Below are 18874 nucleotides of genomic sequence, written 5' to 3'. Positions count from 1 at the left end.
CCCTAAAGTTGAGTGCACTCCCTCACTATTAATTTTTTAAGATAGTGTGAAATTTTAAATATCCGCTCATGCATGTGAAAATAGTAATTTGGGTTGATGTGTGCTTATGAGATAATAATAATATAGAACCCTACCTGAGGTTGCTACCATTTAATTTATATGATTGTGATGAAAATGTTATGCATGTTGTGGCTTATTTCCTTAAACATCAATAGTTGCTATTTTAGCATCATGACAATGGTCTCATGTAATACTAATTTATTTGATTATGAAGAATGAACAATTTTGGTTGAGTATTTTTCTTTGATGCAAGGAAATTTTTGGCCTAATAACTATTTTACTTATGTTTGTAGTAGTGGGGGAATAATCATTTACTTTTTGGGGCGAAAAATCTCCATTTTTTGAGAGGAGGCATCCAATTTGGCTTCCATTAATAACTACTTTATTTGCATTTTCCCTCGTTGACTTAGGTGGCTAGTGGTGGATGATAATAAATTTCTATTATTGGAATCAAGTCCTTTAAAATATCATTACCAAGTCTAATGAAAAGGAGAAAGGATAATGAAAATAGACTCAATATAAATTTATTGGATTTCTTTATGTTGAAGGATAGGAGAAGTGATGCTAGTTATAGAACTCTCTAGTATTTATCTAGGTCATTGAAGCTTTATGTCTAAAAGATTCAAGATCAACCATAGGATGTTTCTTATATTTTGATTCAATTTTGTAGCAGTTATGTTGATGTTGTGATTGAGGCAATCCAATACTCAAGAAGGTATGTTCATGATTCCCAATTTAATAGCTTAGTCATATAAATCATGTAATGGTGATATTTGCTTATGATCATTTGCCAATTTTTTAATAAGACACTCAATTGTTATTTTTTAATCTAGTTTTATTTTTATTTGAGTTATATAAGCTACTAGAGTCATCTACCCTTCATTGGGTCCTTGAATGCTAGAATACATCACTTTTCATATTTGTATTAAGGTGATGATTGGATTAATCTACAGATTATGGAAAACTCAAGCCTTAGTTTTAGGAAAGAATGGAGTAATGGTCATTCTCCTTCATGACATAGTGCTACAAATGATTATGTATCATTTTCCTATCACTATTAGGGATTTTGTTTCAATATGGTTGTTAGAGTGTGTTTAACAAAGAAGTATACTTGGTTCAAAGGTTGAGGCTAAATTTTTTTTGCTATGAAGTTTTCCCTTGGATTTTCTAGTGATGAAAGTATATCATTGATATCATAGAAATTTTATAGGTATTACTTATTTAATTTGTCACTAGATTATTTAATGGAAAATAGATTAAGATTAAAGTACTTTCCTTGAATAAAACACTAGCTTGGAAAGTCGACATGCGAAGACCTCTAGGTGGTCTTGGCCACCTAAGCTTAAATGGGGTTAAAGGATAGTTTCTTATTCTTGTTCATGACCAAGATGTTTAAATTAAAGTTAAATATGGTTTGTGCCCCTACCAGCCTTAGAGTTATTTACAAGATCTCTTCTTGAGTGGATTATTATAAGAACATGAGATTACAAAATAGGTCAACAAATCAAAAAGTCAAGAATATTATTACTACTATTATTAATCGTATATCTTTATATGATGATATAATGGATACAGCGTGACCAAGTATCTTGAGTATGAGTCAAGTATTGATCATGAGTAAAACAAGTTTATAATTATTATTATACATCTTTCAAAGTTTAAATGAGCTTTATATGGTCTTGTAGATGCAAGTTGTGTTTTTGACCAAGAAGGATGCTATAATATACTATGATTATGATATTATCATTGAATCGTATTATGTTCATGTGAATAAAGGTATTTCATATTTGATTTCCTCCTTTGTAGTGTGAACGAGGCACATTATCTAGCTAGTTCTTAGTTAGGACCTTTTCACACATGTTCACATGTTATGTTCACTTAGTAAGCTGGAAATCTTTCTAGAAGTTTCTTTTAAACATGTGATCTTATCCCCTACTTTTCATATGACATAGGATTAGGAGACTTGCCATTATCCTAGTTTTTCCTATCTCTCAATATAAGAAAGGTCTCATATGTACATTTTGGGCCAATACATGGACACGTTCATCAATCACATTTGATCTAATATATTTCATCTATTATTGGCAAATTTATTCTCTTGTTTTCTCTCTTGTGGAAGGATATTTTCGTTTTACAGGTGATCTTGGGAGCTTGAGTCCTTGAATGACTAACATTGTATCATAGCTTTAGATTTGCAAATCCTATTCTTATATATGAGAGTGATTTGTGTATGAGTTTTTTCTTAGTTGCAAATCTTAGTGGATTTTGAAAAGTTGAGTATGCTCTTTTCTTGCATCCAAAGATGACTTAGAGTAAAAAAAACTTAGTTAAAATTATACCAAATTTTGGGGGTGGGGTGGGGGGGGGGGGTTTCTCCTCTTTATGGCTTTACTCATTTTATTTGTTTTATGAAGTTACTTGCTTTATGCCTTGCCAAGTAGCTAATTTTTTGGATTTTTGTTTTACTTGCATTTTTTTTTGTGGCACTGAATTATTAAGCCTCTCTACGTAATAATAGAATTTTGTGAAGATATATTTTTATTAAAGATTGTTTTTAATAATTTGATTGTCATATTATAGCCCGAGTTGACCTAGTGGTGGAGAACTTGTGCTCTTAAAAGAGAGGTCACAAGTTCAAATCCCACAAGGGGGTAGGGTATGTACACATTTCGGCTTCGACCCATTACCTATCAAAAAAATAAATAAATAATTTGATTGTCATAATTTTACTTTCAAAGAAATTATGTTAGAAAAGTTTAGTGGTAGATATTATGATAGAATTTTGTGAAGAAATAAATACTTATTATAAAAAAATATTTTTAATTATTTGATCATTACATCTTATTTTCAAAGATTTTAGTTAGAAAATAATAGTATTAGATATTATGACCCAATTTTGTGAAGAAATAAATATTTATTATTAAAAATTACTACCAAATATTTGATTGTCATAATTTTACTTTGAAAGAAATACTATAGAAAATAATTCTTTAATACAATTAATTAAATATTTCAAAATTTGGCATTATTAATTAAATATTTATTTCATATAAACAAAAAAACTTAAAACTTCAATGTTGACTAATTTTAAATTGATAATTTTTTTTTTGATCAATTAAAGTTGTAGTATTTTTATTGATAATAAAAGATTACAAATCAAAATTACAAAAGTGGCATTGCTGCATTGCAAAACATTTTCCATACCACCTCTATCTAGACTTTACTAGATGCATGAGCACCTTTATCAACCAACTCCATGCACTAACAAATCCTATTCTTAATGTTTATTTGCAACATATAATAACTTAATTCCAAGCAACTTACCAAAGGCCCTGATTAAAAAACACCATCCAACACACCCTAAATTGTTTGAGGATTAAAGATGGCAGATGTTAGCCTGAAACATGTCTTCACTTTGCCTTGCAAGAATCATATCACATCTGTCCTCTGACAAAAAAATATCCTCCCATCTACCTCTCATTCAGTGGTGTCCTTCACATTCACCTTGAAGAGCATCGAATTCCAATCTTCCTACCACTCAATGTGATCCATGATGTTAATTTCACACCCCAAATTTGAAGCCTTATATGCAATCATGTTACCTTCTCTCAAGATGTGGGATATCCTAAAGTCTTGAAAGCTACGAAGTTTGTCCAAAATTAGTTTAATAAACTTATTTATCTTCCAGTTTTGAGCCTCTCCAGAGGAGATAACATTCACTATTATCTGAGAGTCCTCGTCTAAATGAATTTTTGAAATTGATAGTTGACTCACAAGCTTAATTACAAGCAAAGTTGCTTGTGCTTCTGCCTCGTTGTTGGTTCCATCCCTAAGTCTTTGGGCCCCTATTTCTAAAATGATATCATATTCATTTCTTTCTACACACCCAACATGCGAGATTTCCTTTGGAGGCCCTGCCAAAATTGATCTTTAACCATCCATGGTCTTGTTTTGCCCAAACAACCTTTCTTTGAGCTCTTTGGACGGGATCAACCCTACAAGGCCCCTTAACCAACCTACATTTGATCATAGGCCATTGAGATTGTATTATTTTGTTTGCCAGATTGAGAGGATATTTCTGGAAGTTATGATTGAAAGTGACAGAATTGAACATTTCAGAAATTGCTATCTCCAATCTTGTCAAAAATCTTTGAATAGGCTCCTCTTTATCTTGAAATATTCTTTCGTTCCATTCTTTCCATACCTCCCAAATAAGAAGTGAGGGAACAATGAACTAGATACAAGAATAAACAAAATTTTCTCTTTCCAAATTTTAGCTGAGGAAAAGCTCCTTTAACTTAGATGGTAGTGGAATTCGCCAGCCTAGTTTCTGCAGTAAAAAATACCAACATTCCAAAGTGAATTTGCAATGTAATAATAGATGATCCAAGGTTTTCTCCACCTCTTCACAGAGCTAACATTTAAACGTTCCATGGAAACCCAATTTGCATAGTCTTTCCCCAATTAAGATTCTTCCTTTTATTGCAATACAAGCAAATGTTCCAGCCTTAGGAAGACATTATTTATTCCAAAAGAGTTTATGTGGCCAAGACTCTTCTATGCAGCCCTGCTCCAAGATTTGGTAGCCCACTTTTGCTAAATATTTACCATTCTTTGCCCCACACCAAAAAAAATTGTCACTACCCCCAGTGAATATAATATTTTTCCTTGAAAGGAGCCTTTTAAATAAGTCCTCTAGATGAGGTGATTTAGGTCTTGAACTTCTTTCCATTTCCAATGCTCTTCATCATTCTCCAAGTGTTTCTCCACATAGTCACATACTGTTCTTCCCTATTTCTCCACAACTATTTTTTTATCAAATCCTAATCTCAGTCCTCTAAAAGGGACCTATATCCTTCCCAGGAGTCCATCCAAAAATCCACTCTCTCCCCATTCCCAATTTGCCATGATATATGATCTATGATGACATGCCTATAGGAGATAATGAAATTCCATATGCAGACCCCTTAGGGGGGTTTTGAACAATGAGAATACGTTTATTTTGTCTATTATCAAGATATTTGTTCTTATGAATTTGAGTCCATTTCTGATTTGGATTCGAGAACATTAACCATACCAGTTTGGCACCCATAGCTTCATTCATCAAGCTCTAATTTCTCAGATCAAATCCCCCTGCTTTTTTAGGTTTGCATACCGAATCCCATGCTAGTAAAGGTATTTCGTCTTTCTCATTCTTACCATTCCAAAGAATTTTCCTCATCTTCTAATTAATTGTTTTCATCACTTTCCTTGGTATATTAAAACATATCATGGAGAAGAGTGGAATAGCTGATATCACTAACTTAAGCATTAGGATCCTGCCAGCTGCAGACAACCATTTACTTTTCCATCCTTCTAGTTTGTTCAAACAACCATCAATTAATGTCCTCCACAGATTTGACCTATTGCTACTTGAGAACAAAGGGGTTCCCAAAAATTTCCATGGTAGGGACCTTTACTTAATTTCTTTGAAGTTTTATAATCTTTTAGAAAATCCTTTGATATGGTACCACGTGACAAATTATGGAATAGATTAGAGGAATTGGGAGTTCCAAAGGTGCTTAGAGCTACAATGCATAGGCTATATGAGTAGGTCAAGACTAAAATCAGAAGCTTAGATGGAATGTTAGAATGTTTCAGCAATGATATTGTTGTCAAACAAGGTTACCCGCTTTCCCCAACGTTGTTTGGGATATACATTGATAAGTGAGAAGAATTGCTAAACAAAATGAGTAGAGAAGGAGTTCAGTTGGCTAATTATGTAATAAAGCTACTTCTATATGCGAATGACCTCCCCTAATTGCTAAAACAACAAATGGTCTAAGGGGACACTTGAAACCTTTTGTCAAGAAGTAGGGATGCAAGTGAATATTAGCAAGACGAAAGTGATGATCTTCTCATTGAGAAGAAATAAAAAAACACAAAATAACTTTCTTTTCAAAGGTAGTCTGTTGGAAGTGGTGAATGAGTACAAATATCTTGGGCTCGATTTTCACAATAAGGTTAACTGGGAAACAAGTAAAGCAAAAAGAATTCAAGGAGGGTGGAAAGCATTGTACTCACTCCAAAATAGGTGTAGAAATGTAGAGCTCCGAGATTGGAAAACCAAGAGAATGATTTTTGGTTTGCTGGTTATACCAGTGATTCTATATAGATGCAAAATTTGGGGCAGTAGCATGTTGATTACAAATGGAGGCAACTTGAAAGAATTAAAAAACATCTAATCATAACTAATCTCAAAATTAAAGCTATTGCCTCATATGAGATTTTATTGGTAGAAACTAACACATATTCTTTAGAAGCTTTAGCAAGGTTCATTTGGTAAGTTATTTAAAGAAGACTCAAAGTAGGGAAAAACACTGTTGGCCTAAGATGATTATGGAGGAAAGACTAGATGGAAGGAAGAACACATGGATGCAACAAAATGAGAAATAGATGAAAAAATAGGATATGAGGATACAAGAATGCCCAAACACCAATTAAAAAATAAAAAAAAATTGTGAAGGAAAAACTCACAAGTAGCTTGCTTATCGACAAAACAAAATGAACATAAAAAAGTCTATTATATCAAAAAATTCAACCTCAAAAGACCATGATAAAAAACCTACATAGAAGCGAATATTAAATGGAAAGCAAAAATGATGATGACTCAATTAAGAACCAGCTCTCATCACTTGAAGTGTGAAAGCTCTCATCAAGATGTGCAAGTAGATGGATGATACCTTAAAAAAAGTGAAAAAAGAGAATATATCTATTTTAACACATAATAACACTAAGATGAAGTGACACTTAATCATATATCATAGAATGCCCAACATACAAATGTTTATGAAAACATTTTGAAATCAGACAACTTAAGTCTTTGTTTGAATACACAAAATTTGAAAAACAACAAACCTATTGATCAAACTTAGTACTGTCTTTTTATATGTAGAGTACCATAAGCTGCTCTGGCATGGTGGACGTTATTAAATTTTCCAGTCATTCACTGTCGTGTTAGATTCAGAGCCATAAGAGAGTGAAAGCTAGTATAAGTTTAGATCTCTTCATTTTTTCTCACAGAGCCAAAAAGGAGTGAAATTTAACAGTCTGCGAGAAGGCGAATCCTGCTAAAGGTAATCATCATCGGCGACAGCGGGCAAGGCAATTCAATATTTCGTCATTATATCAGGTCGTTATTTTGGCGCAATCCCGATTATTTTCGTCAAATGCTAGGTTGCCATATTACAGACAGTTTTTCTCTTTTTTATAATTGTCTTCTATTATCTTAATATTTATCTCTTATTAGGTTTGTTGAAGGATGTTAGGGTTTACTTGTGGAGTTGAATTTGACACTTCGGTTTTGATTTATTGTTGTTTGCATGCTTGGTAAAAGTCTCTCATGAATCACCATCCATATAATGGTTTTCTGTTTTATTTTTCGTCTGTTTATGTTTCTGTAAAGAATTTATGTTTGTTTTGAGTGATCTTATACGGGATTTCCAGGGCTGGTCCAATTATTGTGAAAGTCTGTAGTTTTAGGGTTAATGATCATTTCAATTACTTTTGCAGCTGGTTAAAATTTGAATTAAAAAACATAGGAATTCTATGCTATTAGGGGTTTAAGTTTTTTAAATATGCGAATTCTGCAATCTTTAGAAAATACCCGTACCGATATTTTTAGTTGAGTTATGGGCCGCTTTGTTGGGTGAAGGGAATTTGAATACCTCGTGCTCAGGAGGGCGCAAACTTGTATTTTTTGTGGTTGTTGGTATTGACCACCTTGTGATCATTTTGCCTCAATCTTATCTCATTTCCGTGATGAAGAATTGGGCACTCCACAATTGCTGTGTTGATATGGACTGAAAACTGTGGATCTTGGTTATAGCTTTTCTAGCACCAGGGTGGCAACCTGGACGAGCATGACAAATTGGCTGGGTTGTGTGCTTGCAGAGAATTAAAATTTTGATTGAGAAATTTTTTTTTGAATGTTTTTGATTTGGATTGGATGAATTCTGTGCATATGAAAAATTCTAGTCTAGGTCTGGCGGGGATTGGTAACTATGATTTTTCCACATAAAGGAAGAAGCAACGAAGCAACGACTGAAATTGGCAATGCATATGTTGTGAGATTAGATTGCTAATTAAGTATAATGTGTATTGGGTTATGAGTAGTTAGCTTGTGGCTATCTTAACTCTTAATTAACCTTCATTATCATTATTATATTTTTCTTTAGTTAATTAGGCCAGCTTAGGGATTATATGTTGTTATCTAAATCATCTTGGGTGATATCGTAAGCATGAGTATGGTATATGTAGGAGGTATAGGCTAGTTATTATCATCATCTTGAATATTGTGTCCTAATTGAAGACTATTGGAGTTATCCCCTCCAAGTGACTTAGGAGATTGCCCCCTTAAAGTCCCATATTATTATCAACTATTTTCAGCATATTTACATTATATTCCTCCATTATGGAACTTGTTTCATAACAAGTGGTATGAGAGCATGATCTTGGCATTGTAAAGACGACAATTTTTTCAATTTTGGAAGTCATTGCAAGAAGTGCACATCTCTTAGATTGCAAGGTTTCTACCAATTTCTTTGGGAATCACATATCTCTCAGATCTTGGTAATTTTTTTCTGATTTTAAGAGGATTTTTCAAGGACATATTCACTCTCCAAATTTTAGAGAAATTGAAGCAGTAAGTGATTTATTGAAGAGTTAAGGTTTCCAACAAATTCACTCTCAAGATTGCAATCAATTAATTTCTTGGAGAGTGAGATGTAGGCCTCGGTAAGTTACAGTAAAAGTTTCGAAGTATTTTAATTTTATTTCTGTGATTTATTGGGAATTTTTGTTTTTGGAATTTCTTCACAACAAGAAGTAGCAAAAGAAGAAGAAATAGAAGAACAAGAAGAAGAACAGGAAGTAGAGGAACACAAACAAGAGAAAGAGCAAGAACAAGAAGTAGAAGAAGAAGAAGAAGTAGTAGAAGAAGAAAAAGGAGATGAAGAAGAATATAAAGAAAAAAGAAGATGAAGATTTTTGGCACAAACATCTATAATTAATTAGCACTGAGGACAATATTTTTGTAAAGAGGAGGGAAATGCTATGCCTCTTAATCCTATAATGTGTATTGGGTTATGAGTAGTCTTCTTGTGGTTATCTTAACTCTTAATTAAGTCATATTATCATTATTATATTTTTATTTAGTTAATTAATTTAGCTTAGGGATTATATGTTGTTGTTAAGTTGGCTTGAGTGATATCCTAGGCATAAGTATGATATATATGGGATGTATAGGTTTGTTATTATCATCATGTTGAGTATTGTGTTTTTATTGAAGACTATTGGAAGTATCCCACTCGAAGTGGAATAGGAGGTTGCCCCCTTGAAGTGGCATATTATTATCAAGTACTCTCAACATATATACTATTATATTCTTCTATTGTGCAAATTATTTCATAACAGATGATTGCAGATTTCTAACTCACTCCGATCAAAAGTGCAAAAATTTATTCCTCATTGGTAGATACTAGATAGTGGATATGGAATTGTCTCAAGTTAGGTCTGTTGGTGATTCAGGCAAGTTTTCTGGACGAGCGCATATTCTTAAGCCCCAAACCAGTCTTCTTTGTTAACAATGGTCGCTTTTGCCACTGATTTTACCAAGTGATTGTCCTGCTAGGATGTTTATACTACTTAACAGACAATCTATAAGATAAACTCAGTAATCTGTATTTCACAACCATAGTATTTAAAATGACGAGAAGAAAAAGTGGAAAATTATCCATAAAAGCCATATACGATAACATGGTTGTACCTCTAATTGCTGTTAAAGGAAAGCATTTTGGTAGCAGCTCTTGTAGGGGAAGGCAAAGCTTATATTCTTTGCATTTCTTACCAAATATATACAAAACAACCATTAGTAATCATAAACAGAGTAAGGAGAATGCCCAAGGTTTTCTTCTTGTTTACGATAAAGTATGAATTCACATGCTTTGATTTCTAGTTCTAGTTCTAATAGTGTGTGTACATGCCCTTATGTCTATTGCAGCAAGAGTGAGGTTTCGTATATACTTACTAAAAAGCTTAGCAAAGATTTCCCTAAATGATTTAAATTATGAAAATCGTAGTGCCAAAGACAAATGATGAATCATAAAGGGGTGAATGTCATACAAAACTTGGAGTTCTTTGTAATGACAAAGATCAAAGAAGGCAAACTTAAAGACAGACAATCTAACTCATTTTTAGCTTTACTTGCATAGGAGCATAAGCTACACTATGAGCCATTTGGTTGGTGTATGAATTAAAGGGAAAAAAATGGTTGTAGATCTTAGAAACACACATTTGTCTAAAAGAATCTATACATGCGAATTTGCAAAAACTTCACTTCACAAAACCAACCAAGTAAAAAAGAAAAAGTTAAAAATTCAGGGCCGAGTCTCACATACCCAAGTCAACAAAGCCTTGAAACATGGAAATAATGAGTATCCACTTGTGAAAAATCAGTCGTTATCAAGTTACATGCAAAAATAGATTGATTAACAGCCAAATTAAGCAAACTTTTGGGAGGGGGGTTTCAAATAATATATTATGCTGGCTTCTCTTCTCGAAGTTGAGATGAGTCTTTATCTTTGTCTGCCTGCGACTAGGTGCCAAAGTTTTCTTGGGCAATAGCCTATAAGTTATGGAAGGTCATGAAGCCTCGCGTTACTTTTGATCTTTGCAGAAGTTAGAACAATCTAGGCAGTATAAAACAAGAGCATGTTAATACAAGAGACACAACTACATAATGCCTGGACTATACATAATTCATGTGAGGTAAACTTCATAACTGACTAAAATATTTTTCAAACTCCAATTTTCCATCCTTGGTGGCTTTGTTGATGTTGTCAAATATTTTAAGTGGAGTGAGTCTGCTGAGCTGCAACTTTTTGAGGATGACCATGTTTATTGGTTGCAATGTTTGAAGAGTTGACTTTGTCTCAAGAAACATGATAGTGTATCACCAGAGTAGCCGGATACGCCTCTGATCCTCTCTGGGTGTGTATTGTTGTATCCAATATGGTTATGGATACGATATGATGCGGATACATGTGGATACTGTACCCATGTGCACCCAAAAAAACCTTGATTTTCCAACCATGCCAATGTTATTTAATTTTTTTAAAATTTGACGTAAATCTTCCTAAACTTAATTTAAAAAAACTTCAATCATGCAATTTTCAATATTTTTTGGTATAAACAAAACCTACACCAAATGAAAAAGACAAACAAAATGTTTTTAGATTTGAGCAACCCATTTTTTTGGGTTATCTTCTAGTGCAACTCTACTATTTCTTTGCATATTGTAAAATGTTAAATCAACTTATAATTATTTATGTAGCAATTATGTGTCTATATTGCATTTAAAGTAATGAAAATCTCCTCTAATAACTTGAAAATTGTTTTAAATATGTTTGTGTTTTTTACGAATGTTGTATCCAGCTGTATCCGTATTGGAGGTCTTAAAAATTGGCCGTATCTGTATCCAATACCATATCTGTATCTATACCCATTTCCGTGTCCATGTTACTTTGTGTATCACATGCCATACCACCCGAACATGATGATTGAGTTCCATCTTAGCAGAAGAAAATACTACCAAGTAATAATCTGCATGTTTGTTGTATTGCATATCAGAGCATTCTCGGTAAAATATTGTGAAGTTGAATATGCTTTGCTTTAACTTCCTTAATTCATTAGATAAAGACAAAACACAACAATGTAGTTTAGAACATATGAGTAAACCTAATGTTATGATCTATCTAGATGTATCTTGCCTGATTAGAAGGTGCGTTTTTTTCCTAGAAAAAATCTATGGTTTTGCTAGTGGACGAAAGAAATCTGGGATAATTGAAAAGACTGTGATATATTTTGGAAGTTGAAAGCAAAAAATAGGAACCTGTGGAGAAATGTAAAATCTGAAGGAAGTTCTAGGAAATAGATATAGTATATACGCTCATGTGATTCATGAATGATAGTGCAACTGCACTAGTGTCCAAGTGCAATATCATCCTTCAGACACAAGGAGAAAAAATCCATACATGAACTCAAGGGCTTGAAAAGTAGGAACCATTTGCAGAATAGAAATTGAGAAATGATAACCAAAATATGAGAAATATCAGAATAACTTATATTACTTGGACTAAAATGAAAACATACAAATCTAAGTAAGCATATGAAATATAACCAAGAGATGAAGAGTGCAAAACATATGTGATGAAGCTACTGAAAGTACTTATAGCTGCACAGATAGTGAAGGGTAACTGCTTGGGAACTTGCCAAAATGGTCAAGTCTTAAATATGGTCTTCCGTCCCCACAGGTAGTCCCAAAGAAAGTATTTGATTGTATTTGGTGTACGCTCGTAATCCTAAGTGCCTTTAGAATTAAAAGAACAACTATATAATGATCTATGAATATTAATTAGTCAGGTCTACATAGACTCTAAAATCTAGTGTGTATGTAAAGGGAAGGTGGAAGATGTGGATTCATTAAGAGCTTTGCCAATGAAAGGCAGCACATGGGATAGCACAAATAAACTAAAGAGAAAATAGCAATACTTCAAGGGAAGGAAAAGCAAACGAGACAGTACAAATAAACTAAAGAGAAAACACCATCACGTCTAGGGAAGTAAAGGGGAAACATTGCTCTTTCTGAAACTCGTGGAGAAGTAAGTAGTATCATGAGGGTTACAATAAGATTAGAGATTTCAAGAACTATAGCTGCACATAGAGATTTTGGTAGAGATTCAAAGGAAAAATCTCAATGAGGAGCTTGCAAATGAAATGAGAAATTATATCAGCATAGAGATTCAGCTACATATAAGTTCCAGTTAAAGGAGAAGTAGTAGTCTTGAAAGCGACAACCGAAGGAAAAATTGATCTCATTGTCTCATGCCCCTACACTTTTGCCCATAATCAGTTTTCAAGAGGTTGGGGAAGGATAGGGATGTCATGATTCGTGAGTATGGAAGTGTTACATGGCACAAGAGTCATTACAATTGACACCAACAGTCAATTAGGTGAGCAAAACACCAACAGTCAATTAGGTGGGCAAATACATGTTTTAAAATTTCAAATTTGTGGACAATAGTGCGATTTTGTAGATGTTAGTGCAATTGTGCTAGTGTCCAGAAGAAAAAGCCAAGGAAAGTCATACAACTAGAGACGACCAAAGCATATCAAAAGCAACATAAAATATGGGAGATAGGTGAAGGAGATAGGATGAAAGCCATATGTTCGGTGTGACCTAAGCATGCTAAGGGGTTGCATGCTAAACTGAGTGCAAAATGTAATGTAATAATTGCAAGGTATACAATTTTTTGGCATTACATTCTCATTTGCTCCAGAAACTTATTCCTTATTTGTGCCATATCTTTAAGGCATTTTGAAAAAACATTTTAGAAACAACAACAATCACACAGACGTGCAAAATCTGCAATGAAGATATTGCACGCATTTGGAAAAGATATGGGGAAGTAAAAGTTATACAATGTTCCATTTAACACAAGCAGTTATGTGCCTTTTTCTAGCTTCACTATATATTATATTTAGTAATAATTTTAAATTCTCAAAGCAAGATAACAGGGCTAAACCAGTTGCTACACATCCAAAATTACTAAGGTTAGAGGTTTAAATAAATATACCCAATAATTTTGAGTGGCATGTATATACAGCAAGCAAGAAAATGATAAAACAATAGTAAGTCAAAGAAATTTTGTGTTGAGTGGACATTTCAGTGCGAGATGTAAAATTTAGCTTCCAAGGATGTAGTATGATATATTTTACAGTAATACACATGATTTCATTTTTACATTAGTTTTTCCTTGGATTATGTATCTATTTTTGCGACTTACTCCTTTGATGAAACATTTATGCATGAAGCATTTTATGAATGACAAATTGGTGCAAACTATTTGAATCAATAACTTCATGTAGAAATTCTAAGAAATTTGAAGTTTTCAAATTTGTCAAATCTATTGTAGGAGCCATCAGATTCCTTCTTCTAAGTAATAGTGACTCATTTGTGGATTTATATCTAGATATATTTTGGCATATAGGCCATTATATGTGAAATTTTTGTCTCAACATCTTTAAATTTGGTGGTTGTACTCATTTGTGGATTTATATCTAGATCTTTTTTCGGTCAATAGACCATTATATGTTAACTTTTCGTCTCAATATCTTTAAATTTGACTGTCAAAATACTTTTAAAGTACTTTCTTAATAAAAATATTAGTGAATGCTACCTATTAAAAGGAACATGAATGGCCACTCAATCTTACAAATCAAAATTTCAAAGCTCTTAATCGATTTCCCTTTCTTTTTAACCAATGGCTCATTGGGCCATTATAAGTGATTTTTTTTATTGCAACGTCTTTAAATTTGATGGTTGTGTTACTTTTTGTGGTTTTAATGAAATTATTGATGAATCCTAGCTATCAGAGGCAATGTGAATGGCCACTCAATCCTGCAAATCAATCTTTCAATGTTGTTGATTGATTTTCCTTTCTTTGCAACTGATGGGCTATTCTTTTGTAATCAATGACTTATTTGTGCCCTTTGTTTTTGTTTGATGGTGAGCTCTGTGATTTCAGCTGGGACCTTTGTAGGCAGCCAATATTTTTTCTGGGGTTTTAATCGGGCAATGCAGTGAAATTTAACTGTTGTTTTGGGTGTTGCCTTTATCAGAAAACTGTACCGTTCATTTGTAATATATGCATTGAAGAGAGTGAGCAGCGACAGGAAGAGTTCAAATACCTTCGTTTTTCTGTAAATTTGCAGGTCCTCCACTGCGAACTACACAATGTCATTTTTCACTGTGTCACTGAAGAGTTGATCTTGCCCAACTTGCTCTTTGGTTAGTTTATTTGCTAAGACAATATCTTCAGGAATTACAGGTTAGGGTTAATTTTAAGGAAGATAGCATTTTTAAAAGTTTAGAAAGGCCGGCCAGCCTTTTTCCATGCTAAATTTTAAAATATGCATTTTGCAAGGTTACCAGGGGACAGGGCTACTTGGAGACTCCGGAGACTGGTATTGGTACTGGTACGACTAATTTTCAAAAATAGGAGATGGGAGTATTTGGAGATGCCAATTTTTTTAAAGTATAATTTAATAATTTCCATAACATATCATGACAGAGAACTTTGAAAACAAGAACAGTGGTAAAGTTTAACATTAACTTTAAAATTGAACAAAAATTGAAATTAAAATTGCTTATTTTGCTGATACCATAGCCAGTCTAAATTGTTTAGTGAAAGTAGGGTAATATAGATGTTGAGCACACTCAATATTTGTCGGCTAAATAGTAAAGGCAATTTCTCTTTAGACTATTACAATGATAAGAAATCAGTACTCTCAAAAAGCCAACACTGTCAATAGATCCAATCTCTATAACTTTGCATGGATTTTTGTCTTCCTACGAAACAGTTTCCTTATTAGTCATTTCCCTACGACTTGCTTTGCTGCAAGCTTATCTTATTTGTTTGCTTATTTTTTTTGCGTTTTTACTGCATTTTGCCCTAAGTTTTTTAGGAGGAGATGTCAATTTTTGGTTGGGAGACTTTGGAGACGGCAGCCAAAAGCACCTTATGCGTCAAGAAGTTTCCGGAGACATCTCCGGTACTGGAGACGCATCTCCGGTACTTGAGACGGGTCTCATGGTGACTATGATTTGTAAGTATCTTCAAGTCCAGGGCCTATCAGATTTCATTTAAGAAGAATTTCCAGATGTTTTAGGGGTCCAAGGTTTGAACTGCCTCACTCGTCATCAAATCTCATTTTGCTTTTTATATGTTCTGTAGCTTATTCATGAAATGAATGATCTTTGTAGTGTTAATGTTTGTAACTTCAGAAGATATAATTTCTGCAATGGTTGTAATTCTTCTTACTATTGCTCTCTTCACCTTGCTGCATCTCTGCTTTGTTCGTAATCTTGTGACCTTGCTGGAAATGGTTTTGCCTCTGCTCTTATTGTATTTTGCACTTATGAATACTGTGTATCTTCTGCGATCCATTTTTTATTTCTTGTGGGAAGATATTATTTCACAACTTCATTCATATTGCCCTCCGTCGGTGTGTGAGACTCTTGCGTGTCATGGAATAGGTGTCATCTGTCGGTGGAGAGGAGTTTCGAGTTATTTTCTAACTGATGCTAAGTTGTGGTGTTTTTGTTTTACTGCTTTCATCCTTCCTGTGCACTTCTTCCGTAATGGGTGCAGTTTATCGAGCTGGAGTGGTGTATAGCGTTTTTCTTAAAGAAAGACATTTTATTTATATGTTCGATCCTTAGTTGAGAAGAGGTTCGAAGAATACGATCTCTGCAACTTCAACGAATTGTTCTGACTTTTATATAGTCTATGTGTATATGATTGATGAGTGATTGCTATATGTTGAAAAGGATATTTGTTATATGAATGGTAATAGCCATTCTTTAGAAGTTTTATTTTTATTATTCTGTGATTGTTAAAGTGACAACAATCAGTGCTAGTGTGAAAGCATTGTATCAAATTGGTGTTGATAATGAAGTTCGATTTTGTGTGGCTAGGTGTTTCACCCTCAAGTGGAGTGTTTTCCCAGGATAAGCTTTTGTGTTTTGTGTTTTGTGTTGTGTAAATTCTTGTTTCAGATTCTTAGTTTTAACTTTTTGGTTCTAAATTTTAACATGGTATCAGAGTGGGTCTAAAGAAAAGACCTAGAACTAGATTGCTTAGTTTTGAAATATTCTTTGCTTGAGCATTAGCTTGTTTATTTCAAGTTTTCAACAATGGTGAATGGACTCAAAGTTGAAGACAGATTGGATGGTGCAGCTAATTATACTTCATGGAAATTCAGAGTTCTTATTGTGCTTGAAGAGAATTATCTTCTCAACTACATGAAGTCTGTTGTAGATGAACCTTCTGATGATTCTAAGAAAGCACAATGGAGGAAAAATAATTTCATGACAAGAAAGATCTAATTGATTTTGTTAAGGATCATTTGGTACCTGTTATATCCAAGTTGGATTCAGCCAAAGAGATGTTCGAGTGTCTTCAAAGTTTATATGAATTCAAGAGCACTAGTAGAGTTCTAGCCCTGTGATGTCAACTTCTTCATATCAAAATGGCTAGAGGTGAATCTGTTGTTTCTTTCTTTATGAAGATTATAGAATTGAAGGATCAATTCAATGCTATTGGAGATTCTATTGAGGATAAAGACCTGGTTATGCAGGCCATGAATGGTCTTCCTCACTCTTGGGAATCTTTCATTCAAGGTATTAGTGGAAGAATTGAACTACCCAAGTTTGATCGATTGAGAGTTGATTGCATTCAAGAGGAATGCAAATTGGAGGCAAGAGGAATTGGGCGAAAATCTCATCATGTAGAAGATCATGTTCTTGCTGCCCATACTTCTAGAAGAAAAGGAAAGAAAGGAAACTTCAAAAGGAACAGAGAAGAATTCTGATTCAGCTCCTCAATCTAAGAAGAGAAAGGATCTCTCTAGCGTTTAATGCTTCAGATGTGACCAGTTTGGTCACTTTGCTAGAGAATGTCCTTCGAGACCTAAGCATCAAGCTGCTGCCACAAATGTTGAAAATGCTTCTCCTCATAGAGGAATCAAGTGAAAATTTAGAGGGTTTCTTATTTATTTCTTCTCTTTCAAGTAATATCCCCTCTGATAGTAATACTTGGCTGATTGACAGTGGAGCTTCTCGCCATATTACTGGATATCGTGAACATCTCTTTAATCTGATTGAAAAAGATTCTCAATTGCATGTTATCATTGGTGATGATGCTTGTTATTCTGTGAAAGGAGCTGGAACCACATCTTTTCATTTAGATTCTGGAATTCCTCTTCATCTGAGTGATGTGCTATTTGTTCTTGAAATCAAGAGACATTTGATTTCTATCTCAGCATTGGAAGATAAAGGATATCAGGTTGCATTTGCTGAAGGAAAAGTTCTTGCGTGGAAGAAGAACACTAGCATCAAGTCAGCTCATGAAATTGGTATTTGTCATGATAGTCTATATAGACTTTCAGCTCGCCCTATTCATGCCTTAGCTCATGATTCCATGACTTCTAATGAGCTGTGGCATAAAAGATTTGCTCATCTAAACTTCAGAACTCTTTCCTCCATGGAGAAGATGGTCATTGGTCTTCCTAAGCTTAATAAAGATCATGATGGTGTTTGCAAAGGATGTGCTCTAGGTAAGAACAGTAAAAGTCCTTTTCACTCTAGTGAAAGTAGAGCAAAAGAAATTCTAGAGCTGATTCATTTTGACTTGTGTGGTCCTATGTTTGTTGCCTTTTTAAGTCGTTTTTGGTACTATGCTACTTTCATTGATGACTTCTCTCGTAAGACATGGATTTATTTTTTGAAATCTAAAGAATCTAATGAAGTGCTGTCTAGATTTAAAGAGTTCAAAGCTCTAGTAGAGAATTTGTCGATAAGAGGATCAAAGTTTTAAGATCTGACAATGGGGGTGAATATACTTCTGGTTTGTTTCAAAAATTTTGTACTGAAGCTAGGATTAAGAGGGAGTTTTGTGTCCCTTATAATCCTCAACAAAATGGAATTGCTGAAAGAAAGAACAGGTCTATTGTTGAGGCAGCGAAAGCCATGATCCACGATCAAGGCCTTCAAATATTTCTTTGGGCAGAAGCTTGCAGGACAATTGTTTATGTTCAGAATCGTAGTCCTCATCAAATTCTAAACAATATGACTCTTGAAGAAGCATTCTCAGGTGTTAAACTAGAAGTTATTCATCTCAGAATTTTTGTCCAGTTTACATTCATGTACCTAAAG

The 18874-nt window shown here is 33.8% G+C and overlaps 1 long non-coding RNA gene across 1 annotated transcript; it reads left to right on the top strand.

Annotated features, from left to right (window-relative positions):
• The first annotated feature begins 6896 nt into the window (after positions 1–6896).
• On the top strand, positions 6897–15322 carry LOC131033326 (uncharacterized). The gene is made up of 3 exons (XR_009103598.2): positions 6897–7231; positions 14872–14987; positions 15084–15322. It is a non-coding gene; the product is annotated as an uncharacterized LOC131033326 (long non-coding RNA).
• Positions 15323–18874: the final 3552 nt, after the last annotated feature.

Source organism: Cryptomeria japonica, chromosome 3, assembly GCF_030272615.1.
Source record: "Cryptomeria japonica chromosome 3, Sugi_1.0, whole genome shotgun sequence".
Classification (NCBI taxonomy): Eukaryota; Viridiplantae; Streptophyta; class Pinopsida; order Cupressales; family Cupressaceae; genus Cryptomeria; species Cryptomeria japonica.
The sequence above is the reverse complement of the archived record's forward strand: the minus strand, read 5'-3'. Positions and strand labels throughout refer to the sequence as shown.